The following is a 26,390-nucleotide window of genomic DNA, read 5'->3' as shown; positions in this document are numbered from 1 at the left end:
AGAGAGAGAAGAGAGAAAAAGCATGAGTGAGAGAAGCAGAGGGAGAGGGAGAAGCAGGTACCCTGCTGAAAACGGAGCCTTCCTTGCGACCTGGATCATGATCTGACTTAAGGTAGAAGCTTAACTGACTGAGCCACCCCGGTGCCACTCTTTCTTTCTTTCTTTTTTATTAAATAATAAATTTATTTTTTATTGGTGTTCAGTTTGCCAAATCAGTATAACACCCAGTGCTCATCCCATCTAGTGACCCCTCAGTGCCCGTCACCCATTCACCCTCAACCCTGCCCTCCTCCCCTCAATCACCACTAGTTCATTTCCAAGAGTTAGGAGTCTTTTGTTCTGCCTCCCTTTCTGATATTTCCCACACATTTCTACTCCCTTGCCTTATATGCCCTTTAAGTATTACCTATATTCCCCAAATGAATGAGAACATACAATGTTTGTCCTTCTCCGATTGTCCTACTTCACTCAGCATAATACCTTCTAGTTCCATCCACCTTGAAGCAAATGGTGGGTATTTGTTGTTTCTAATGGCTGAGTAAGGCCCACCTTTTCTCTCTCTTCATCTTCTGAGTCTCCTATGATATGAATGTTATTGTTTTAATAAGTGGCTGACTTCCCTACGTCTGCCTCTGTGGTCCATAACCTTTCTTGTTTTGAAGGCTTCCAGTTGGGACTGCATCTCAGTTATAGCATTTTAAACGTTGGACTGACTTGATTTTAGCTCTTTTATTTCTACAGTAAGGGATTCTCTAGTTTGCTTCTGTGCTCTTTTTCCAGCCCAGCTGCTATCTTTATAATCATTGTTTTAAACTGTAGTTAGACATAATATATGTGTATTGATGAACTTTCTGGCTGTGAGTACTACCTCATGTTATTTTATGGAGGAGAATTTCTCTATCTCATTATTTTTTCCAGAAAAAAAGAAGGAAGAAAAAGAAAAATCAAGAAAAACAATAACAACTGCCCTCCAAAAAAAAACCACCAGATTATTTTGGCCTGCTTGTTAAAAGATTCTAAATCCCAAAATATGAAACACAATTAAACTACCATAAAAGTAAAAATAAGAAATATATAAGGTACATACATTAAATTAAAATAAGGCAATTAATAAAAAAGAATCAAAGAAAATAATTAAAAATAGAGCACAAAGTACAAAGGAATCTAGACCCTACTTTCCAGGCAGAGCTGAAGCTTTGCAGCCTCTGTGGTCTGGCAACTTGGTGACAGCGAATGGTCTGTGTGGGGTCTGGGGATGGGCCTTGGCGCTGATTGTCAGGTGCACATCTGCCTGGGAGTTGCACCTGTGGGGGTCAGAGTCGGGGTGGGCGTCAGCGAATCTGGGCTCCAGCGGGAGGCACTGTTTTGCTCCCTGATTCCTGGCCCTGATGGGCGGGATGCAGGTGGGGACGCTGGGTCCTCTGGCTCTGGGGCTGAGCATCCCACCCCCCAGTCTGCTGGGGCCTCCACAGAAGAACCCCGAAGCCCCCAGGTCTCCGCAGCTTCTCTCAGAACCCTGCGTTCACTCTACCTGCACCCGAGCTTCTTTTGGTTTTCTTTTTTTATCTCACGCTGTTGTGCCCAAGATTGTGAATCTGTGAATCTGAGAAATCACAAATCACCGAGAAGCCATCACCAATGCAAACACATGAGGGTTTATTTACAAGCTCGAGCTTGTGTCCAAGTATACCCAACACAGTGGAGCGGGGACTTGGACCCCGTGGTGGGTTTTAGTTTATTTTTAAGAGTTGGTCTCGGGGAACTCCTGAAGGGTGGAGTAATTCCTCAAGTTCTGTTTACATTTTGATATGGGGCCTTCAAGGGCATTGAGATCTGTTCTAATAGGGGCTTCCTGCCCTTGGACTGGGCTCAGTTTTTATTCTATTGTGGGCTTGCTGTGTCCTGACAGTGAACATTCAGGAAGGAAATGATGGATGTGACTCCCTTCTCAGGTGCATCACAGAGAATAAATAAGGAGACTGAACAAAAAGAGCACAAGACATTGGGGGCTTCGTCCATATCAGAAGGGACTCCTCAGAACCACAGGGTAAGTGAATGGGTAGAATGGATGGTAGGGTCAGGGGAGGTGAGGCAGTTGGTGGTTAGGCTTAGGTTAGATGTTAGGTGTTTGTGATTAACCTTATGGTTACGGATTAGAGGTTAGGGTGAGGGATAAGGGTAAGGGTCAGTGGTTAGGAGTTAGGATGGGGGTTAGGGATTAGGGAATGAGGTTAGGGTTAGTGACAGTATTTAGAGTTAGGGTTAGGGTTATGCTTTAGGGTTTAGGGCAGGAGGTTTGGAGGTGGGTTTAGGGTTATGGTTACAGTTAGGGTTGGGTTTAGGTTTGCAGTTAGGGTGAGGTGTTAGGGTGTGAGTTAGGGTTAGGGGTAAGGGTTAGGGGTTAGGGTAAAATTTAGGGCTAGGTTTAGGGTTAGGGCAAGGGTTAGGTATAGGATAGGGGTTAGGGCTAGGGATAGGATTAGTATTTATTTAGGGTTTAGGGTCAGGTCAGGGTCAGGGTACGGTTTTGGAAAAGGGTAAGAGATAGGTATAGGGAGTGGTTTAGGAGTTAGTTTTAGGGTACAGGTTAGAGTAAAGTTTGGGGTATGAGATAGGATTGGTATTAGAGGGTTAGGGTTAGGGTACAGGTTAAGGTTAGGATAGGATTTGAGTACATTAAGTTAAGGTTAGGGTTAGAGGTTAGGGTTAGATTTAAGGTAGGGGTCAGGGTTAAGGGTTTAGAATAGGTTTAGGATATAGGGTGAGGGTTGGCATGAAGGTTCCATGAATGTGTTTTGGTCTTGGGGTTTGTGTTTGGTTTTCGATTAGTGATGGGTCTTGTTTAAGGGTTAGGTTAACATTAAGATTAAGCGTAGGGTTAGACTTATGTCTGTGTATGGTTAGAGTTTGGGTCTTGGAATGTGCCTCACTGGGACTCCTAGCATCTTGGGCAGTTTAGTTTTATGCACTCTATTTAGGTTTTGGGTTCAAAGATAGCCTGACTCCACCAAGTCAGTGGCCTCCCCAGAGAATCAAAATCCTGGCTTCTGCTGGGGTGAAAATAGACATGGCAGGTTTCTCCCGAGCTGAGCTAAGGAGGGGGTTTGTGGCTCTAAAGACTCTTTATTTGGATTTTCAGTTGCCTTTCTGATTTTATCTCTTGTGTGCACATGTTTTCTCTATACTACCAATTATTATTTTAAAGTTTTACTTGAATTCCTGTTTGTAAACACAGTATGATATAGTTTCAGGTTTACCACATAGTGGTTAGACCCCTGGATACAACGCCTGGTACTGGTCAGAGGTGCCCTCCACTATCCCCATCCCCTGATTCACCATCCTCCCCACCTTCCCCTGGTATTTATTAGTTTATTCTCTGTGGTTAAAACTCTGTATCTTGGTTTGCTTCTCTCATGCCTCCTCCGCCCCTTTGCCAGTTTGTTTGGTTTCTCAAAATTCACAAGTGAATGCAATTGTATGGTATTTGGTATCTGTCTTTCTCTGACTGAGTTCATTTAGCATAAATCCTTTCCACTCCTTCCACGTCACTGTAAATGGATTCATTTCATCCCTTCTGATGACCGAGTGATGTTGCGTGTGTATATTTACCACATCTTTCTGCCCATTCATCAGTCGATGGACATCTGGGCTGTATCCATAGTCTGGCTGTTGTTGATAACGCTGCTACAAACAGTGGGCTGCGTGTCCTTCCTCGAATCTACTAAAGTACTTCTCTATCCTCGGGATAAATACCTACCTGTGAAATTTTGGAATCGTAGGGTAGCTCTATTTTTAACTTCTTTTTAAAAATTTTTTTTATGATAGTCACAGAGAGAGAGGCAGAGACACAGGCAGAGGGAGAAGCAGGCTCCATGCCCTGGAGCCCAAAGTGGGATTCAATCCCGGGTCTCCAGGTTCGCACCCTGGGCCAAAGACAGGTACCAAACCACTGCACCACCCAGGGATCCAATTTTTTTAACTTCTCTAGGACCCTCCACACTGTTTTCCACAGTGGCTAAATGTGTTCGCATGCCCACCAGGAATGTAAGGAGGCTACCCTTTCTCCACACCTCACCAACACCTGTTGTTTCTTGTGTTGTTAATTTTAGCCATTATGACAGCTCTCAGGTGACATATCATTGTGGTTTTGGTTTGCATTTCCCTGACGATGGGTGACGCTTTGTGTCTTTCTGTGAGTCTGGTGGCCATCTGGCTGTCTTGTCAGAGACAAAGTCCATTCATTTTTCTGCCCATCTCTAGTTGCATAATTTGTTTTTAGGATCTTGAGATTTATATTTCCTTTATGTGTTTTGCATACTAACTCTTTATTGGATGTGTTGTTTACCAATATCTCCTTTCATTTTGTATGTTGCCTTTTAGCTTTGGTTGTTTCCTTCACTTTGCAGAAGCTTTTCATTTTGATGAAGTCCCAGTAGCATTTTTGCTTTTGTTCCCTCACCTCAGTGGCATATCTAGAAAGAAAAATCAGTGGCCAATGTCAAAGACGTTGCTGCCTATCTTTTCTTCTTTGATTGGTTTCAGGTCTCACATTTAGGTCTTTCATCCATTTTGAATTTATTTTTTATATATATGGTGTAAGAAAGTGGTCCAGTTTGATTCTTCTGCATGTGGCTGCCTGGTTTTCCCAACACCATTTATTCTTATCCTGGGGTCAGGGTTAGGGTTTGTTGAAGAGACTGTCTTTCTGCCATTGGATATTCCTTCCTGCCTTGTTATCCTTTATGGGTCATAGATACAGGTTTGTATCTTGTTTTGGCTTTCCATTCTGTTCTATTGATCTAAGCGTCTCCTGTTGGGAGAACCCTGATTGCTGATTCAATTTCTTTGCTGGTTATCTGTCTGTTCAAATTTTTTATTTCTTCATTTTTAATTTTTGCTATGTTATATATTTCTAGGAATTGATCTATTTCTTCCAGGTTCTAGGTTGCTGGCATATAATTTTTCATCATATTCTCTTATAATCGTTTGTATTTCTCTAGTGTTGTTTTTTATTTCTCTTTTCTCATCTGATTTTATTTGGGTCCTTTCTCAACTTTTTATCTTTTTTCTTTTTTAAATATTTTATTTATGTATTCATGAGAGACACAAAGATACAAAGGTATAGGCAGAGGGAAAATGAGGCTCCATGCGGGGAGCCTGATGTGGGACTTGAACCCCTAGGACCCCGGGATCATGACCTGAGCCAAACACATGCTCAACCACTGAGGCACCCAGGTGCCTTGCTGATTCAATTCCTTTGCTAGTAATGGGTCTGTTCACATTTTCTATTTCTTCCTATTTCAGTTTTGCTCATTTGCACATTTCTAGGGATTTGTCCATTTCTTCCAGGTCTCCCAGTTTGTTAGCGTATAATCTTTCATAGTATCCCCTTATAATTGTCTTATTTTTCTGATGTTGATTGTGATCTCTCTTCTCTCATTTGTGATTTTATTTATTTAGGTCTTTTCTCTTTTCTCGTCATAAGGCTGGCTAGGGCTTGATCCATTTTATTACTTATTTTAAAGAACTAGCTCTTAGTTCTGTTATTCCATTCTACTGTTTTGTTGTTTCTGTATTGTTTATTTCTGCTCTGATCTTAATTTTTTCCCCTTCTTTTGTAGGCTTTAGTCTTTGTTTACTATTCCTTTTTCAGCTCCTTCAGGTGTAGGGTTAGATTGTGTATTGGAGACTTCTTGTTTCTTGAGGTAGGCCTGTATTGCTATGTACTTCCCTCTTAGGACTGCCTTTGCTACATCCCAGAGGTTTGGAGAAACATGTTTTCATTTTCATTTGTTTTAAATTTCCTCTTTAATTTTCTGGTTGCTCCATTCATTCTCTAGTAGGATGATCATAAACGCCACGTATTTTTGGTCTGTCCAATTTTTTTCTTAGTGTCGACTTCCAGTTTCATAGCGCCTTGGTCTGAAAATGAACAGGGTGTGAAATCAACATTCTTGTACCTGTTGTACCTGTTGAGGGCTGATTTGTGGGCCCTGATAGGATCTGTTCTGGAGAATGTCCCATATGCAATTGAACAGAATGTTTATTCTCCTTTTGGAACTAATATGCTAACTATATCTGTTGAGTCCCTGTTGCCCAGTGTGTCAAGGCTATTGTTCCCTTGTTGATTTTCTGCATAGACGATCGGTCCATTGCCATAAGTGGGTGTTGGAATCCTCTGTCAGTGTATTATTATCAGTGATTTCCTGTACGTTGGTTGTTAATCAGTTTCTATATTTAGGTACTCATGTTGGCAGCATAAATAGTTAGCTGTTTGATCTTGATAGTCTTTTTAATTATGAAATAATGTTCTTCTTCATCTCTTCTTACAATATTTGTTGTTTCTTTTTGAGATTTAAATATATTATTTATTTATTTTTGAGAGATACACAGAGAAGCAGAGGCAGAAACATAGGCAGAGGGAGAGGCAGGCTCCCCAAAGGGAGGGTGATGTGGGACTCGATCCTGGGATCCCAGGATCACACCCTAGCCTGAAGGCAGATGCTCAACCACTGAGCCACCAGGTGTCCCCCAGGGTTTGGTTTCAAATCTCGTTTGTCTGATATAAGTATGTGTCCTCCAGCTTTCTTTTGATATCCATTAGCGTGATAGATGATTTTCCCTCCCCTGACTATCAATCTGCTGGTGTCTATAGGTCTAAGGTGAGCATCTTGTAGGCAGCATACAGATGGATCTTGTTTTTTTAATAATGATTTTATTTATCAGAGAGAGAGAGAGAGAGAGGCCGAAATAGGGAGAGAGAGAAGCAGACTCCCCACCAGGAGCCCAATATGGGACATGATCCCAGACTCCAGGATCACAGCCTGAGTCAAAGGCAGATGCTCAACCCCTTGAACGACCCAGGTATTCCAGATCCTGTGTTTTAAGCCACTATGATACCCTATATCTTTTGATTGGAAAATTTAGTCTATCAGCATTAAGAGTGATTATTCACAGATATGAACTTTGTTCCTTTGTGTTACCAGAAGAGTTGGTGTTTCTGGTGATGTTCTCTGGTCCTTTCTAGTCTTTATTGCTTTTGGTCTCTTTTTTTCCCCCACTAGAAGAGTCCCTCTTAATCCCTTACTGGACTGGTTAAGTGGTCATGAAATCCTTGATATGTTGACTGTCCAGAAAATCTTTCTCTCTCCTTCTCTCCTGAATGACACCCTTGCTGAAGCAAGAATTCATACAAATTGGACTCCAATAAAAAGGAATTTAAAAACATAAAATAAATTTTTGGTCTTATGATTAAGGAAAATGGCATTTAGGAGGAAAACCAGAAGCTAAGAGAGAGGAGGACAGATTTCACCATCCGTAGCCATCACAGGGACATGGTGTCCTTTCCATGAAGGGGCCTCCCCTCCGTAGGATTCTTCCTGCACCTCTGTGCTCCTTGTTGGAAACCAGCAAGCACATCTCTGTATCTCTAGCACCTCTGCAGTCATGGTTTATTGCATCTTCCATGTATCCTACTGGTGACAACAGCGTCGTGTATGTAACCATCTGGCTCCTGTTAGACAACATTGGGGGGGATTCCGACTTCTGTTGGTTTTGGGGTGTGTGTGTGTCTATCACATGTAGCTATCACGTGCAGGTATCTGATCCTCTGGCTGGGTCACCCAAATGCCGAAATGGTTGGCACAACATCATTTCTGGTGCTGGTGCTGGGCAGATAGCTGGGCTCTCCTTGCCGACTCGGGGCTCGCTCCTGCAGTGACTTCCCACTGGAGGGTCAGCTGAGCTGGAAGGTCCAACTCGGCCAAATTCCCATGTCCTCAGGGGGTCCCGCTGAGCACCTGCTGTTTCTCTTCTCCCAGATGCCTCTCCAGCAGGGAGCCAGACCTCAGCGCCGCCCTGGGGGGAGATCCTGAGGAGCTGGCTGCCCATGGCGGGGAGCCCTGTTGCTGCCTGTGTATGGGAGTCGAGTTGGGGTCTGGGCTGGGGTTCTCGGTCCCCTGTGCTGCCTGGCCTTCTGGCGAGCCCCATGCTCACCCAGCCCTTACTCACTAGGGTGAGGAGGGTGCCCTCTACACACTGGTGTGAGAGATCCAGCACCACAAGCTGTGCACAGTGAGTCCACCTGGTGAGGGTGGCCCAGGTTCGTGAGCTGCAAGTGTGGGACCCAGGAAAGTTAACAAAAATCCCCTACCCCTGGACAAGCAGAGCAGGACTGATTCCATTTTGTGCTACACCCACCTCCTCCCCTATGACCCCCACATGAGCTGCTTATTGCTTAAGGTGCTGCCCCACCCTAGTCAGGCCGCTAGGTACACCCTAATCGGAAATCGGCTCATAACAATGTAACCCTGCTTTGTGCCCCCCAAAACTGTGCGACGATTCTGACCAAAGTAATAGGCCAGCTCAAGTGGATACTATTTGGTAAGGTGTAATTCAATTGGCCACCTGCGTGTGGACCATCATGACTGTGCAACTTTCTGCATATCCCATGGGCCACTGGCCCCTATAAAGCTGTTATGCTTCTTAATCTCGGGATCCACGTCCCTGCTCCGCTGTGTTTGGTGAAATTACACCCAAGCTCCAGCTTGTAAAGAAACCCTCGGGAGTTTCCATCGGTGTGGGCTCCTTGGTGGTTTCCCTGATTTACAATCTTGGGCACAACACCAGGGCCTGGTGTCCTGACATCCCTTCCAGGGCCACGCTGACCGCCCCACAGGCCCTCTGTGCCCCAGGCACACAGGCACGGGGATGCGAGGACGGGAGGAAGTGCCCCGGAACTCGGCCATCCTTGGCCCCCAGGACAGAGGGAGCACAGACCAACCAGGTCGCTGTGCACAGACCCTGGTGACCTGAAGCTCCCTGGCTGTCACTCTGTCCCAGCCCCACCTGGCCTGGGGGACACAGCCTGAGTCTAAGTAAAGTCTGTGGGGTCCTGACCCTGACGTCTGGCTGCCCCTGGAAGGCACGTGGGGACGTCAGCTCTGTGTACCTGGTGGCGCCCCTGCAGGGGCTATTTAGGGCCTGGATGGTGCCCCCTCCTCCTCTCTGGGAGTCTCTTCACGCCCCATGCACAGAGTTCTGGGATACACAGAAATGGGCTGGCTGTGCATTTTTTCACAACACTTTATTGACTTTTTACAGCAAAGCGGCTCAGAGCCTAATGCGTGCCTTCCCCTGGGGAGGGAGACCTTTCTGTCCTTTAGGGGAGGGCAATAATCACACGGTGTGGAGAGGCGGGTGCTAGAGTCCACATTGTGGGAACATGTGTGGACTCCGGGTGGGGGCGTTTGTCCTGAGATTTCAGCCTGAGTGACTGTTCTGAGGACAGCAGAGATGACCTGGACCTGCAGTTCATGGGCTCCTGTACTGGGGCCCCGCAGGGCAGCTGGACACCTGCCTTGGGCCCTCTGGGGCCCCAATACCTGGAAGAGCCTGCCTCCTGGTGTGGGGTTGGGTGGGGCCAACCGGCCTATCCATCCTTTCCCTACCCTGGGGTGTCCCGGGATCCCCCAGTCTGCCCTAGGTTAGCGACCTGGATCTGTGGGGCATGCCCAGGGCCCAGGAGGCCACATCCACCTGTGAGAGGGCTCGCTCAGCCTGGGGCCAGAATCCAGGGCTGGCCAGGACCATGGGGACCTGGATCCCATTAGTCTTTGTGTTGGGCCTGGGAGGGGCTCAATTCAACCTAGTCCCCACAGAGCACAGAGCCATGTCAGCCCAGGTCCCTCTGGGTTAGGGGCTGGTGTCCTGTGCAGGGTGTGCCGCCCTCCAGGACAGACAGTGGGCGGAGGCAGGGCCCAATGTATCCTCTGCACCACTCACCTACACCCAGCCTTTCGGGGATCTCTGCCTTCCCTCCTCCCTGCAACCTCTGGGTTCTCTATGGGACAATCAGGCTTCTGATGGGAGCAGGGTATCCAGAAAACGCCAGGGAGGCTGAGCATGTCCCACAGGGGGCAGCTGCCCTGGGTCCTTGCTGGGGGCCGATGGTGTGGGGGTGGATGTTGTGGGGTAGGGATATGATGTTGGTGGTATATTAGGAAGGTACAAATATTAGCCTTGAATCAATATTAAAATATTCTCATTAACCAAAGACCATACTTTATTCAGATTTCCTTAGTTTTTGCTAAGTTACCATCCCTCATATCCCATTCCATTTGTCCTCATGTTTTCTTAGGCTCCTCTGGATTGTGACAGTCTTTCTGCCTTTCCTTATTGTTGTTGAACTGGAACACTTTGAGAAGTAGAGTATTTTGTAAAATTTACCTCAGTTAGGAAATGTCTGTTATCTCATGATTAAACTCTTTTTGTGGATTATATAAAGAGATATACTGCCATTTTAATTATATCATATAAAGGATAGATATTATCAACATGATTTATCAGTCTTGGTATCAATCTGATCATCTTGCTGAGGTAGTGTTTGTCAGCTTTCTCCGTAGTAAAGTGATTATTATTATTATTATTATATTATCATTTTTATATACACATTTTCATATTCTATTTTGTAGAAGGAAGTTACTATGTGTATTCCATACATATGAGTGGGAGGCTATGCTAATCAACTTGAGGGTGGAATGTCTGTACAACTTCTTTGAAATTCTTCTACATGGGAGATTTCTCTTCCTTCTGGGTTTGTTTTTTTGTTTCTTTTTAAAGATGTCATTTATTTATTTGAAAGAGAGATGAGAGAAAAACCAAGAGCGAGAGGGGCAGATGGAGAGGGAGAAGCAGGTTCCCTGCAAACAGGGAGCCTGCCTTGGGAATTGGATCATGATCTGAGCCTAAGACAATAGCTTATGTGACTGAGCCACCCAGATGCCACTTTTTCTTTCTTTTTCTTTTTTTAGTAATAAATTTACTTTTATTGGTATTCAATTTGCCCACATACAGAATAACACCCAGTGCTCAGCCCGTCAGTACACGTCACACATTCACCCCCACCCCCACCCTCCTCCCCTTCCATCACCCCTAGTTCATTTCCCAGAGTTAGGAGTCTTTATGTTCTGTCTCCCTTTCTGATATTTCCCACACATTTCTTCTCACTTCCCTTATATTCCCTTCACTATCATCTATATTCCCCAAATGAATGAGAACATACAATGTTTGTCCTTCTCCGATTGACTTACTTCACTCAGCATAATACATTCCAGTTCCATCCACGTTGAAGCAAATGGTGGGTATTTGTTGTTTCTAATGTCTGAGAAAGGCCCACCTTTTCTCTCTCTTCATCTTCTGAGTCTCCTATGGTATGAATGTTATTGTTAATAAGTGGATGACTTCCCTACGTCTGTCTCTGTGGTCCATAACCATTCTTGTTTTGAAGGCTTCCACTTGGGACTGCATCTCAGTTATACCATTTTTAACATTGGCCTGACTAGATTTTAGTTCTTTTATTTCTACAGTAAAGGTTTCTCTAGTTTTCTTCTGTGCTCTTTTTCTAGCCCAGCTGTTGTCTTTATAATCATTGTTTTAAACTGTATTTAGACATCATATATGTGTATTGATGAACTTCCTGGCTGTGAGTAGACCTCATGTTATTTTATGGAGGTGATTTTCTCCATCTCATTATTTGTTCCAGAAAAGAAAGAAGGAAGAAAAAGAAAAAACAAGAAAAACAATAACAACTGCCCTCCCCCCCAAAAAAAAAAACAAAACAAAATAAAACCCAGATTATTTTGGCCTGCTTGTTAAAAGATTCTAAATCCCAAAATAGAAACAATTAAAGTGATCCCTGGGTGACACAGCGGTTTAGTGCCTGCCTTTGGCCCAGGGCACAATCCTGTAGACTCTGGATCAAATCCCACGTCGGGGTCCCAGTGCATGGAGCCTGCTTCTCCCTCTGCCTGTGTCTCTGCCTCTCTCTCTCTCTCTCTCTTTCTTTCTGTTTGTGACTATCATAAATAAATTGAAAAAAATTTAAAAAAGAATCACAATTAAAGTACTATGAAAGCAAAAATAAGAAATATATAAGGTACATACATAGAAATTAAAATAAGGCAATTAATAAAAAAGAATCAAAGAAAATAAATGAAAAAAGAGCACAAAGTACAAAGGAATCTAGACCCTACTTTCCAGGCAGAGTTTTAGCTCTGCAGCCACTGTGGTCCAACAACTTGGTGGCAACGAATGCTCTGTGTGGGGTCTGGGGATGGGCCATGGCGCTGATTGTCAGGTGCACATCTGCCTGGGAGATGCACCTGCGCGGGTCAGAGGCGGGGTGGGGGTCAGCGCCTCTGGGCTCAGTGGGCTGTGCTGCCCTGTTCCTGAGACCTGGCCCTGATAGGCGGATGCGGGTGGGGTCTCTGGGTCCTCTGGCTCTGGGGCAGAGCATCCCCCACCCCAGTCTGCTGGGGCCTCCACAGAAGAGCGGCCAAGCCCCCAGGTCTCCGCGGCTTCTCTCAGAACCCTGCGTTCACTCTACCTGTGTCCGAGCTTCTTTTGGTTTTGTTTTTTTATCTCAGACTGTTATGCCCAAGATTGCTAATCCGAGAAACCACCGAGAAGCTGACACCAAGGCAAACACATGAGAGTTTATTTACAAGCTTGAGCTTGTGTCCAAGTATACCCGACAGAGCGGAGCAGGGACTTGGACCCTGAGGTGGGTTTTAGCTTAGTTTTAAGAGTTGGTCTCGGGGTACTCCCGAAGGGCTGGAGCAATTCCTCAAGTTCTTTTTTTTTTTTAAACTTCTTTTTTTTTTAAATATTTTATTTTTTTTATGATAGTCACAGAGAGAGAGAGAGAGAGGCAGAGACACAGGCAGAGGGAGAAGCAGGCTCCATGCACCGGGATCCCGACGTGGGATTCGATCCTGGGTCTCCAGGATCGCGCCCTGGGCCAAAGGCAGGTGCCAAACCGCTGTGCCAACCCAGGGATCCCCCTCAAGTTCTGTTTACATTTTGATATGGGGCCTTCAAAGGCATTGAGATCTATTCTCATTCTAATAGGGGCTTCCTGCACTTGGCCTGGGCTCAGTTTTTATTCTATTGTGGGGCTTTCCAGGGTATTAAGCTGTAAACTTTTGTTATTTTCCTGTAACTGAAGTAATGTAAATTTCAGCTCTTCTTCACAGGGGCCTGGGATGGCTGGACTTGTGGAATGCTGAACTTACAGTGGAAAGGCCTTCATTTTCTCGGCCTCCTTGTGTCCCTTCCCATCCTATCTAGCTCCTTCCCCCTTCCCCAGAGCTCCTAAGAGAGCAATTGCTAATGATCTCAGCCTGGCAGCTTGTGTAAGGGGACAGGCCCAGGGATTTGGGATCAGGAAGACCTGGGGCTCGGGCATCCCAGCTATGCAGCGGGATTTGATGCTGCAACTCTTATTCCCTAAGGCTATCTTGACAACTGACTTTGTACATAGAAAAGCTGTCCTTTCTCTTTATAAGACAAAGAGCGAGTCAAAGTGTTTTTTTCTCTGCCCATCTGATTGCTCATATTCCCAGGATAGATGTGGGCCCACATCCACCCTGACAGGAACACCTGGGCCGCTTCAGGACCTGCAGGGAGGCTTCAGGAAGCTGTGGTGCTGCGTCCACTCTGGCAGGAGCTCCCGGGCCACTCAGGACATAATTTGAGTCTTCTGGAAGGTGGGGGCCGCATCCATGGTGTCAGGAGCCCTGGCCTCCTCAGAATCCACAGTGAGGCTATGGGAGGACTGGGGGCCACGCCCACACAACAGGACGCTGACGTCCTCAGGACCCCCAGTGTAGACTTCGGGAAATATGGGGATGCTTCCATGCAGACAGAAGAGCCCAGCCTTACCAGGGCCTGTGGTGAAGCGTAAGAAAAATGTGGGTGCCGAATCCAAACTGACAGGAGTCTCCAGCCTCTTTAGGATCAGCACTTTGGCTTCAGGACATATGGGGCTGCGTCTATGCTGACAGGAGCCCACAGCCCCCTCAGGACGCGCAGTGAGTTTTCTGGGGGCCATGGGGCCATGTCCAGGCTGACAGGAGCCCTCGGCCTCCTGAGGACCTGCTGTGAGGCTTCCAGAGGATGTGAGGCATAGTCCACAGTGACAGGAGACCCGTGTCCTCAGGACCTGCTGACTATGATCCAAGAACACGTGGGGCCACATCCACACTCACAGGATCCTGGCTTCCTCAGGACCCCCTGGAGGACTCTGGAGGTGCCGTTGGGGGCCACGTCCACATCAGAAGGGACTCCTCAGAACCACAGCGTAAGTGAATGGGTAGAATGAATGGTAGGGTCAGGGGAGGGGAGGCAGTTGGTGGTTAAGTTAGGTTAGATGTTAGGGTTTAGTGATTATGCTTATGGTTACAGATTAGAGGATAGCGTGAGGGATAAGGGTAAGGGTCAATGGTTAGGAGTTAGGCTGGGGGTTAGGGATTAGGGAAAGGGGTTAGGGTTAGTGTTAGGGACAGATTTAGAGTTAGGGTTAGGGTTTAGGCTTAGGGATTAGGGCAGGATGTTAGGATTTGGGGTTAGGGTTATGGTTGGTGTTAGGGTTGTGATTAGGTTTGCAGTTAGGGTTAGGGGTTAGGGTGTGAGTTAGGGTTAGGGGTTAGCGTTAAGGGTTAGAGTTAAAGTTAGGCCTAGGTTTAGGGTTAGGGTGAGGGTTAGGCTTAGGATAGGGTTTAGTGCTAGGGTTAGTGTTTGGTTAGGGGTTAGGGATAGGGTCAGGTCAGGGTCAGGGTAGGGTCAGGGTATGGTTTTGGAAAAGGGTAAGAGATAGGGTTAGGCAGTGGGTTAGGGATTAGTTTTAGGGTATGGGTAGTGTACAGTTTGGGGTATGAGATAGGGTTAGTATTAGAGGGTTAGGGTTAGGGTACAAATTAAGGTTAGGAATAGGATTTGAGTACATTAAGTTAGGGTTAGAGGTTAGGGTTACGGTTAGATTTAAGGTAAGGGTCAGAGTTAAGGAAACCTCAGAATAGGTTTAGGAGTTAGGGTGTGGCTTGGCAGGTAGGTTCAGTGAATGTGGTTTGGTCTTGGGGTTTGTGTTTGGTTTTTGATTAGTGATAGTTCTTGTTTAAGTGTTAGGTTAACATTAGGCTTAAGTGTAGGGTAAGGGTTATGTCTGTGTATGGTTAGAGTTTGTGTCTTGGCATGTGCCTGCACTGGGACTCCTAGCATCTTGGGCAGTTTAGTTTTATGCACTCTATTTAGGTTTTGGTTTCAAAGATAGCCTGATTCCACCAAGTCAGTGGCCTCCCCAGAGAATCAAAATCCAGTCTTCTCTGGGGTGAGAATAGGCATGGCAGGATTCTTGTGAGCTGAGCGAAGGAGGGGATTTGTGGCTCTAAAGACTCTTTGTTTGGATTTTCAGTTGCCTTTCTGATTTTATCTCTTGTGTGCACATGTTTTCTCTATACTACCAATTATTATTTTAAAGTTTTACTTGAATTCCTCTTTGTAAACACAGTATGATATAGTTTCAGGTTTACCACATAGTGATTCAACCCTTGAATACAACGCCTGGTACTGGTCAGAGGTGCCCTCCACTATCCCCATCCCCTGATTTCACACCCCCCACCTTCCTCTGGTATTTATTAGTTTATTCTCTGTGGTTAAGAGTGTGTTTCTTGGTTTGCATGTCTCATCTCACCCTTTGCCCCTTTGCCAGTTTGTTTGGTTTCTTAAAATTCACATGTGAATGCAATTGTATGGTATTTGGAATCTGTATTCTCTGACTGACTGAGTTCATTTAGCATAAGTCCCTTCCACTTCTCCCACGTCATTGTAAATGGCTTCATTTCATCCCTTCTGATGACCCAGTGATGTCGCAGTGTGTATATTTACCACATCGTCTCTGCCCATTCATCTGTCGATGGACATCTCGGCTCTATACACAGTTTCGCTGTTGTTGATAACGCTGCTACCAACACTGGGCTGCATGTTCCTCTTAAAATCTACTAAACTACTTTTGTATCCTCGGGGTAAATACCTAGCTGTGCAATTTTGGAATCGTAGGGTAGCTCTATTTTTAACGTCTTTTTAAAAATTTTTTTTATGATAGTCACAGAGACAAAGGCAGAGACACAGGGAGAGAAAGAAGCAGGCTACATGCACTGGGAGCCCGAAGTGGGATTCGATCCCGGGTCTCAGGGATCACGCCCTGGTCCAAAGGCAGGCACCAAACCACTGCGCCACCCAGGGATCCCCTATTTTTAATTTCTCGAGGACCCTCCAGACTGTTTTCCACAGTGGCTTCACCTTTATTTATGTATTCATGAGAGACACAGAGAAGCAGAGTTATAGGCAGAGGGAAAATGAGGCTTCATGCAGGGAGTCTGATGTAGGACGTGATCCCCCAGGACCCCGGGAACATGACCTGAGCCAAGGCAGATGCTCAACCACTGAGGCACCCAGGTGCCTTACTGATTCAATTTCTTTGTTAGTTATGGGTCTGTTCATATTTTCTATTTCTTCCTATTTCAGTTTTGCTCGTTTGCACATTTCTAGGGTTTTGTCCATTTCTTCCAGGTCTCCCAGTTTGTTAGTGTATAATCTTTCATAGTATTCACTTATAATCATCTTATTTTTCTGGTGTTGATTGTGATCTCTCTTCTCTCATTTGTGATTTTATTTATTTAGGTTTTCTCTTTTCTCGTTGATAAGGCTGGCTAGGGCTTGATCCATTTTATTAATTAATTTTTGAAGAACCAGCTCTTAGTTTCGTTATTCCATTCTAATGTTTTGTTTTTTCTGCATTGTTTATTTCTTCTCTCATCTTTATTTTTTCCCTTCTGTAGGATTTAGGCTTCGTTTCCTATTCCTTTACCAGCTCCTTTAGGTGTAGGGTTAGGTTGTGTATTGGAGACTTCTTGTTTCTTTAGGCCTGTATTGCTATGTACTTCCCTCTTAGGACTGCCTTTGCTACATCCCAGAGGTTTGGAGAAACATGTTTTCATTTTCATTTGTTTTAGATTTCCTTGTTAATTTCCTGGTTGCTCCATTCATTCTCTAGTAGGATGTTCATAATCTCCATGTATTATTGGTCTGTCCAATTTTTTTTCTTACTGTCGACTTCCAGTTTCATAGCGTGGTGGTCCGAAAATGTACAAGGGGTGATATCAACCTTCTTGTACCTGTTGTACCTGTTGAGGGCCCATGATATGATCTTTTCTGGAGAATGTCCCATGTGAACTTGAAAGGAATGTGTATTCTGCTTTAGGAAGAAATGTTCAGACTATATCTGTTGAGTCCCTGTCATCCAGTGTGTCAAGGCTATTGTTCCCCTGTTGATTTTCTGCATAGACGATCAGTCCATTGCCATAAGTGGGTGTTAAAATCCCCTGTCATTGTATTATTATCAGTGATTTCCTGTATGTTTGTTGTTAATTGGTTTCTATATTTAGGTACTCCTATGTTGGCAGCATAAATGTTTAGCTGTTTGAACTTTTTTTTTTAGTAAATTTATTTTTTATTGGTGTTCAATTGACCAACAAACAGAATAACACCCATGCTCATCCCGGCAAGTGCCCCCCTCAGTGCCCGTCACCAATTCACCCGCACCCCCTGCCCTCCTCCCCTCCCAGCATCCCTAGTTACTTTCTCAGAGTTAGGAGTCTTTATGTTCTGTCTCCATTTCTCATATTTCCCACACATTTCTTCTCCATTCCCTTATATTCCTTTTCACTATTATTTATATTAACGCATTGAATGACAACATACATTTGTCCTTCTCCGATTGACTTACTTCACTCAGCATAATACCCTCCAGTTCCATCCACGTTGAAGCAAATGGTGGGTATTTGTCGTTTCTAATGGCTGAGGAATATTCCATTGTATACATAAACCACATCTTCTTTATTCATTCATCTTTCAATGGACACCATGGCTCCATCCACAGTGTCGCTATTGTGGACATTCGTGGTAAAAACATCGGGGTGCAGGTGTCCCGGCGTTTCATTGCATCTGAATATTTTGGGTAAATAGGGAAGAGTGCAATTTCTGGGTCATAGGGCAGGTCTATTTTTAACTCTTTGAGGAACCTCCACACAGTTTTCCGGAGTGGCTGCACCAGTTCACATTCCCACCAACAGTGTAAGAGGGTTCCCTTTTCTCCGCATCCTCTCCAACATTTGTGGTTTCCGGCCTTGTTAATTTTCCCCATTCTCACTGGTGTGAGGTGGTATCTCATTGTAGTTTTGATTTCTATTTCCCTGAGGCAAGTGATGCAGAGCATTTTCTCATGTGCATGTTGGCCATGTCAGTGTCTCCCTCTGTGAGATTTCTCTTCATGTCTTTTGCCCATTTCATGATTGGATTCTTTGTCTCTTTAGTGTTGATTTTAAGAAGTTCTTTATAGGTCTTTGAAACTAGCCCTTTATCTGATACATCATTTGCAAATATCTTCTCCCATTCTGTAGGTTGTCTTTTAGTTTTGTTGACTGTATCCTTTGCTGTGCAAAAGCTTCTTATCTTGATGAAATCACAACAGTTCATTTTTGCTTTTGTTTCTTTTGCCTTCGTGGATGTATCTTGCAAGAAGTTACTGTGGCCAAGTTCAAAAAGGGTGTTGCCTGTGTTCTCCTCTAGGATTTTGATGGACTCTTGTCTCACATTTAGATCTTTCATCCATTTTCAGATTATCTTTGTGTATGGTGAAAGAGAGTGGTCTAGTTTCATTCTTCTGCATGTGGATGTCCATTTTCCCAGCCCAATTTATTGAAGAGACTGTCTTTCTTCCAATGGATAGTCTTTCCTCCTTTATCGAATATTAGTTGACCATAAAGTTCAAGGTTCACTTCTGGGTTCTCTATTCTGTTCCATTGATCTATTTGTCTGTTTTTGTGCCAGTACCACACTGTCTTGATGACCACAGCTTTGTAGTACACCCTGAAATCTGGCATTCTGATGTCCCCATATAAGGTTGTCTTTTTTAAATTCCCCTGGCTATTCGGGGTCTTTTCTGGTTCCACACAAATATTAAAATAGTTTGTTCTAACTCTCTGAAGAAAGTCCATGGTATTTTGATAGGGTTTGCATTAAAAGTGTTCATTGCCTGGGTACCATTGACATTTTCACAATGATAATTCTGCCAATCCATGAGCATGGAATATTTTTCCATCTCTTTGTGTCTTCCTCAATTTCTTTCAGAAGTGTTCTATTGTTTTTAGGGTATATCCTTTACCTCCTTGGTTAGGTTTATTTCTAGGTATCTTAAGCTTTTTGGTGCAATTGTAAATGAAATTGACTCCTTAATTTCTCTTTCTTCAGTCTCATTGTTAGTGTATAGAAATGCCATTGATTTCTGGGCATTGATTTTGTATCCTGCAACGCTACCAAATTGCTGTATGTGTTCTAGCAATCTTGGGGTGGAGGCTTTTGGGTTTTCTAGGTAAAGTATTATGTCATCTGAGAAGAGGGAGTGTTTGACTACTTCTTTGCCAATTTGAATGCCTTTAATGTCTTTTTGCTGTCTGCTGAGGCTGGGACTTCCAGTACTATGTTGAATAGCAGTGGGAGAGTGGACATCCCTGTCTTGTTCCTGATCTTTGGGGAAAGGCCTCCAGTGCGGCCCCACTGAGAATGATATTTGCTGTGGGCTTTTCCTAGATTGCTTTTAAGATGACGAGAAATGTTCCTTCTCTCCCTATGCTCTGAAGTGTTTTGATCAGGAATGGATGCTCTATTTTGTCAAATGCTTTCTCTGCATCTAATGAGAGGATCATATGGTTCTTGGTTTTTCTCTTGCTGATATGATGAATCACATTGATTGTTTGAAGAGTGTTGAACCAGCCTGTGTTCCGAGGATAAATCCTACTTGGTCATGGTGAATAATTTTCTTAATGTACTTTTGGATCCTATTGGCTAGTATCTTGTTGAGAATTTTTGCATCCATGTTCATCATGGCTATTGGTCTGTAATTCTCCTTTTTGGTGGGGTCTTTGTCTGGTTTTGGAATTAAGGTGATGCTGGCCTCATGGAATGAATTTGGAAGTACTCTATCTCTTTCTAACTTTCCAAACATCTTTAGTAGGATAGGTATGGTTTCTTCTTTAAACGTTTGATAGAATTCCCCTGGGAAGCCATCTGGCCCTGGACGTTTGTGTCCTGGGAGGTTTTGAAAGACTGCTTCAATTTCCTACCTGGTTTTTGGCCTGTTCAGGTTTTGTATTTCTTCCTGTTCCTGTTCTGGCAGTTTCTGGCTCCAGGAATGCGTCCATTTCTTCTAGATTGCCTAATTTATTGGTGTATGGCTGGTCATAATATGTTTTTAAAATCCTTTGTATTTCCTTGATGTTGGTAGTGACATCTCCTTTCTCATTCATGATTTTATTAATTTGAATATTCTCTCTCTTCTTTTTTTTTTTTAAATTTTTTTTTATTTATTCATGATAGGCACACAGTGAGAGAGAGAGAGGCAGAGACACAGGCAGAGGGAGAAGCAGGCTCCATGCACCGGGAGCCTGACGTGGGACTCGATCCCGGGTCTCCAGGATCGCGCCCTGGGCCAAAGGCAGGCGCCAAACCACTGCGCCACCCAGGGATCCCTTCTCTCTCTTCTTTTTAATAAGGTTGGCTAATGGTCTATCTATCTTATTAATTCATTCAACGAACCAACTCCTCCTTCCGTTGATCTGTTCCACAGTTCTTCTGGTCTCAATTTCCTTGAGTTCTGCTCGAATGTTAATTAACTCTATTCTTCTGTTGGGTGTAGGATCTATCTGCTTTTTTTTCCTCTAGCCTCTTTATGTGTAAGGTTAGCTTTTGTATTTGAGTAGTTTCGCCTTTTGGAATAGATGCTTATATTGTGATGTATTTCCCCCTTAGGACTGCTTTTGCTGCAAGCCAAATATTTTAATGGTTGTATGTTCATTCTCATTAGTTTCCATGAATCTTTTTAATCCTTCCTTAATTTCCTGGTTGACCCTTTCATCTTTTAGCAGGATGATCCTTCACCTCACGTGTTTGAGCTCCTTCCAAACTTATTATTATGATTTAGTTCTAATTCCAAGGCATTATGGTCTGAGAATATGCAGGGGACGATCCCAATCATTTGGTATCGGTTCAGACCCGATTTGTGACCCAGTATGTGGTCTATTCTGGAGAAAGCTCCATGTGCACTTGAGAAGAATGTGCATTCAGTTGAGTTTGGATGTAAAGTTCTGTAGATTTCTGTGAAATCCATCTGGTCCAGTGTATCATTTAAAGCTCTCGTTTCTTTGGAGATGTGCTTAGAAGACCTATCGAGGGTAGAAAGAGCTAGATTGAAGTCACCAAGTATAAGACAATTATTATCTAAGTATTTCTTTACTTTGGTTATTAATTGGTTTAAGTATTTGGCAGCTCCCATATTCGGGGCATATATTGAGGATTGTTAAGTCCTCTTGTTGGATAGATCCCTTAAGTATCATTTAGTGTTCCTCTTCATCTCTCACTACAGTCCTTGAGGTAAATTTAATTTATCTGATATAAGGATGGCTACCCCTGCTTTCTTTTGAGGACCATTTGAATGGTAAATGGTTCTCCAACATTTAATTTTCAGATTGTAGGTGTCCTTCTGTCTAAAATGAGTCTCTCGTAGACAGCAAATAGATGGGTCCTGCTTTTTTATCCAGTCTGAAACCCTGGGCCTTTTGACACAGTCATTAAGCCTGTTCATGTTCAGAGTTACTATCGATAGATATGAGTTTAGTGTCATCATGATATCTATTCAGTTCTTGTTTTTGTGGATTGTTCCACTGAACTTCTTCTTAAAGGGGAATTTTAAGAGTCCCCCTTAAAATTTCTTGCAGAGCTGGTTTGGAGGTCACATATTCTTTCAGTTCCTGCCTGTCTTGGAAGCTCCTTATCTCTCCTTCCATTTTGAATGAGAGCTTGCTGGATAAAGTATTCTTGGTTGCATGTTCTTCTCATTGAGGACCCTGAATATATCCTGCCAGCCCTTTCTGGGCTGCCAGGTCGCTGTGGAGACGTCTGCTGTTACCCTAATGCTCCTCCCCATAAAGGTCAGGGATTTCTTGTCTCTTTCTGCTTTAAGGATCTTCTCTTTATCTTTGGAATTTGGAAGCTTCACTATTAAATGTCAAGGTGTTGGACGGTTTTTATTGATTTTAGGGGGGGGGATCTCTCTATTTTCTGGATCTGAATGCCTGTTTCCCTTCCCAGATTAGGAAATTTTTCAGCTAGTATTTGTTTAAATACTTATCCTGGCCCTCTGTCCATTTTGGCGCCCTCGGGAACCCCAATTACACGTAGGTTTTCTTCCTCAGACTGTCGTTTATTTCCCTTAATCTGTCTTTCTGGTCTTTTAATTGTCTGTCTCTTTTTTCCTCAGTTTCCCTCTTTGCCATCAACTTGTCTTCTATTTCATTCCCTTGTTCTTCTACCTTGTTAACTCTCATCGTTAGGACTTCTAGTTTGGATTGCATCTCATTCAATTGATTTTTACTTTCTCCCTGATTGGATTTAAATTCTGCAGTCATGAAGTCTCTTGAGTCCTTTATGCTTTTTTCTAGAGCCACCAGTAGCTGTATAATAGTGCTTCTGAATTGGCTTTCTGACATTGAATTCTAATCCAGATTTTGTAACTCTGTGGGAGAGAGGACTGTTTCTGATTCTTTCTTTTGAGGTGAGCTTCTCCTTCTAGTCATTTTGCTCAGTGCAGTGGCCAAAAACAAATTTTATTGGGAAAAGGAGAAAAAGAGAGGAGAGAAAGAAGGAAAGAAAAGAAAAAGAAAAAAGAATAAAGGAAGATAGAAGAAAAAAGAGAATAAAAAGAGAAAGAAAAGGAAAGAAGGGGGAAAAGGGAGGGCGAAGCAATCAGAAATAAAAAAAAACATGGGGGAGTATCTTCTGATTCTGTATACTTTAAGTCCCTTGACTTCCCCTGGAACTTGTCCGTCTAGATGGACTTCTGGGGTGGGGCCTGTTGTGCTGATTTTCAGATGTTAGCACTTGGGGGAGCTGCTCTGTCCACTGCCTGGTGCAGGGCTCAGTGGGCGTAGTTTACCCCGTGAGGCCTCAGGAGGAACAACCCCAGTGGCAGCGGCCAGCTCTGGATACCTGTATTCAACCCCCACAGTAACTCCAGAGCAGTCCATCTTCACTGCCTGGAGGCTCTGGGTCGGGACCGCTGATCTGCTCAGCTCTGGGCAGGAGCGTCCTTGCTGTCCTGGGCCATCCGGGCCTCTGCCTGTCCCCGGGGAGGCCTAATCCTGGGCTGTGTCCTGGCGCCCTGTGCTCTGGGGCCTGCGCTGTTGGATTCACGCTCCTGTCTGCACAGCTTTCTCTCCCCACAGCTGCCACCCAGCCCCTCTGAGCTGCTCCTGGTCGGGCAGCCCCCTCAGGGAGCCACCGCCTGAGCACCTCCGAGTTGCTTCCGGAGCCGCACAGCCCCCTCTGCACGGAGCCACTTCCTCTGCTTGAGGCACTGCCACCAAGCTGCTCCCGGGGCATGCAACCTGCTCCACGCAGAGCCCTGCCCGAACCCCTCTGAGCTGCTCCCAAGTCAGTGCACGTGCCCTGCAGCACTTAGGGAGCTTGGTGCACTCTCCTGGGAGTGCAGGTGTCTCTTAGTGTCCCAGGGAGCATGAGGGTATCCCCGCCCTCCTGGGGTCCTGCTCTGAATCCCTGTGGGCGCCATTCTGCCCAGGAAGATTGGTGCCGATCCTGCTTCTCTGGGACAAAGCTCTCCTGACCAGGGGGCACACCGCCTGGCCTTAGCCCGGCTCCTCGTGGGGCCCCTCCCCTTGGATGCCTTTTGTTTCTTTATTTCTTTTTCCCCCCTGTCATCCTACCTTGATAGAAGCGTGAACTTTTCTCACTGTAGCATTCCAGCTGGTCTGTCTTTAAATCTCAGGCAGAATTCGAAGATTTTCAGAATGATTTGAAGGTTATCTAGGTAATTTGGAGGGGACAGGTGACTTGGGGACCCTACTCTTCCGCCATCTTGCCCCTGCTCCTGTATGTTGCCTTTTAGCTTTGGTTCTTTCCTTCACTTTGCAGAAGCTTTTCAATTTGATGAAGTCACAATAGGATATTTGCTTTTGTTTCCCTCACCTCAGAGGCATATCTAGAAAGAAGATCCAATGGCCAATGTCAAAGTCATTGCTGCCTATCTTTTCTTCTTTATATGCTTTTTGGTCTCACATTTAGGTCTTTCATCCATTTTGAATTTATTTTTTATATATATGGTGTAAGAAAGTGGTCCAGTTTGATTCTTCTGCATGTGGCTGCCTGGTTTTCCCAACACCATTTGTTCTTATCCTGCAGTCAGGGTTAGGGTTTGTTGAAGAGACTGTCTTTCTGCCATTGGATATTCCTTCCTGCCTTGTTGTCCATTATGGGTCATAGATACATGTTTGTATCTTGTTTTGACTTTCCATTCTGTTCTATTGATCTAAGCATCTCCTATTGGTAGAACCCTGATTGCTGATTCAATTTCTTTGCTGGTCAACTGTCTGTTCAAATTTCTTATTTCTTCATTTTTAATTTTTGCTATGTTATATATTTCCAGGAATTGATCTATTTCTTCCAGGTTCTAGGTTGCTGGCATATAATTTTTCATCATATTCTCTTATAATCTTTTATATTTCTCTAGTGTTGGTTTTTATTTCTCTTTTCTCATTTCTGATTTTATTTGGGTCCTTTCTCATCTTTTTATCTTTTTTCTTTTTTAAAGATTTTATTTATGTATTCATGCGAGACACAGAGATGCAGAGGTATAGGCACAGGGAACATGAGGCTCCATGCGGGGAGTCTGATGTGGGACTTGATTCCCCAGGACCCCAGGATCATGACCTGAGCCAAAGCACATGCTCAACAACTGAGGCACCCAGGGGCCTTGCTGATTCAATTCCTTTGCTAGTTATGGGTATGTTCACATTTTCTATTTCTCCTATTTCAGTTTTGCTCATTTGCACATTTCTAGGGATTTGTCCATTTCTTCCAGGTCTCCCAGTTTTTTAACATATATTCTTTCATAGTATTCCCTTATAATTGTCTTATTTTTCTGGTGTTGATTGTGATCACTCTTCTCTCATTTGTGATTTTATTTATTTAGGTCTTTTCTCATTCATAAGCCTGGATAGGGCTTGATCCATTTTATTAATTATTTTGAAGAACCGGTTCTTAGTTTCGTTATTCCATTCTACTGTTTTTTTTATTTCTGTATTGTTTATTTCTGCTCTCATCTTAATTTTTTCCCTTCTTCTGTAGGCTTTAGGCTTTGTTTGCTATGCCTTTTCCAGCTCCTTTAGGTGTAGGGTTAGGTTGTGTATTAGAGACTTCTTGTTTCCTTTTTTTTAAACATTTTATTTAATTTTTATTTATTTATGATAGTCTCAGAGAGAGAGAGAGGCAGAGACATAGGCAGAGGGAGAAGGAGGCTACATGCACCAAGAGCCCGATGTGGGATTCGTTCCCGGGTCTCCAGGATCGCGCCCTGGGCCAAAGGCAGGCGCCAAACCGCTGCGCCATCCAGGGATCCCCGACTTCTTGTTTCCTGAGGTAAGCCTGTATTGCTATGTACTTCCCTCTTTGGACTGCCTTTGCTACATCCCAGAGGTTTGGGGAAACATGTTTTCATTTTCATTTGTTTTAAATTTCCTCTTTAATTTCCAGGTTGCTCCATTCATTCTCTAGTAGGATGTTCATAATCTCCACGTATTTTTGGTCTGTCCAAATTTTTTCTTACTGCCGACTTCAAGTTTCATAGCATCGTGGTCAAAAATATACAGGGTGGGGATCCCTGGGTGGCGCAGCGGTTTGGCGCCTGCCTTTGGCCCAGGGCGCGATCCTGGAGACCCAGGATCGTATCCCACGTCAGGCTCCCGGTGCATGGAGCCTGCTTCTCCCTCTGCCTATGTCTCTGCCTCTCTCTCTCCCTGTGTGACTATCATAAATAAATAAAAATTAAAAAAAAATATACAGGGTGTGATATCAAACTTCTTGAACCTGTTGTACCTGTTGAGGGCTGATTTGTGGCCTATGATATGATCTGTTCTGGAGAATGTCCCATGTGCACTTGAAAGGAATGTGTATTCTGGGATCACTGGGTGGCGCAGCGGTTTGGCGCCTGCCTTTGGCCCAGGGCGCAATCCTGGAGACCCGGGATCAAATCCCACATCGGGCTCCCTGCTTGGAGCCTGCTTCTCCCTCTGCCTATGTCTCTGCCTCTATCTCTCTGTGTGTGACTATCATGAATAAATAAATAAAATCTTTAAAAAAAAAAAAGAAAGTAATGTGTATTCTGCTTTAGGAAGAAATGTTCAGACTATCTGTTGGGTCCCTGTGGTCCAGTGTGTCAAGGCTATTGTTCCCCTGTTGATTTCCTGCATAGACAATCGGTCCATTGCCATAAGTGGGTGGGTGTTAAAATCCCGTCATTGTATTATTATCAGTGAGTTCCTGTACGTTTGTTGGTAATTGTTTTCCATATTTAGGTACTCCCATGTTGGCAGCATAAATATTTAGTTGTTTGATCCTGATAGAGAGTCTTTTTAACTATGAAATAA

At 44.2% G+C, this 26,390-nt stretch overlaps 1 long non-coding RNA gene across 3 annotated transcripts in view; it reads left to right on the top strand.

Annotated features, from left to right (window-relative positions):
* The first annotated feature begins 1,595 nt into the window (after window positions 1-1,595).
* LOC140609604 (uncharacterized) overlaps window positions 1,596-26,390 on the top strand; it is a 35,201-nt gene continuing 10,406 nt past the window's right edge. The window contains exons 1-2 of one of the 3 annotated variants that reach the window (XR_012011372.1): window positions 1,596-1,723; window positions 1,953-2,047. This is a non-coding gene — a long non-coding RNA (uncharacterized lncRNA). Of the gene's footprint in view, window positions 1,724-1,919; window positions 2,048-25,292; window positions 25,384-26,390 lie in introns of those variants that run through there. The other 2 variants (XR_012011371.1, XR_012011373.1) reach the window with 2 other exon arrangements.

Source organism: Canis lupus, chromosome 18, assembly GCF_048164855.1.
Source record: "Canis lupus baileyi chromosome 18, mCanLup2.hap1, whole genome shotgun sequence".
NCBI classification, from domain to species: Eukaryota; Metazoa; Chordata; class Mammalia; order Carnivora; family Canidae; genus Canis; species Canis lupus.
Note: the sequence above shows the minus strand (reverse complement) of the source record. Positions and strands in the feature narration are given on the sequence as shown.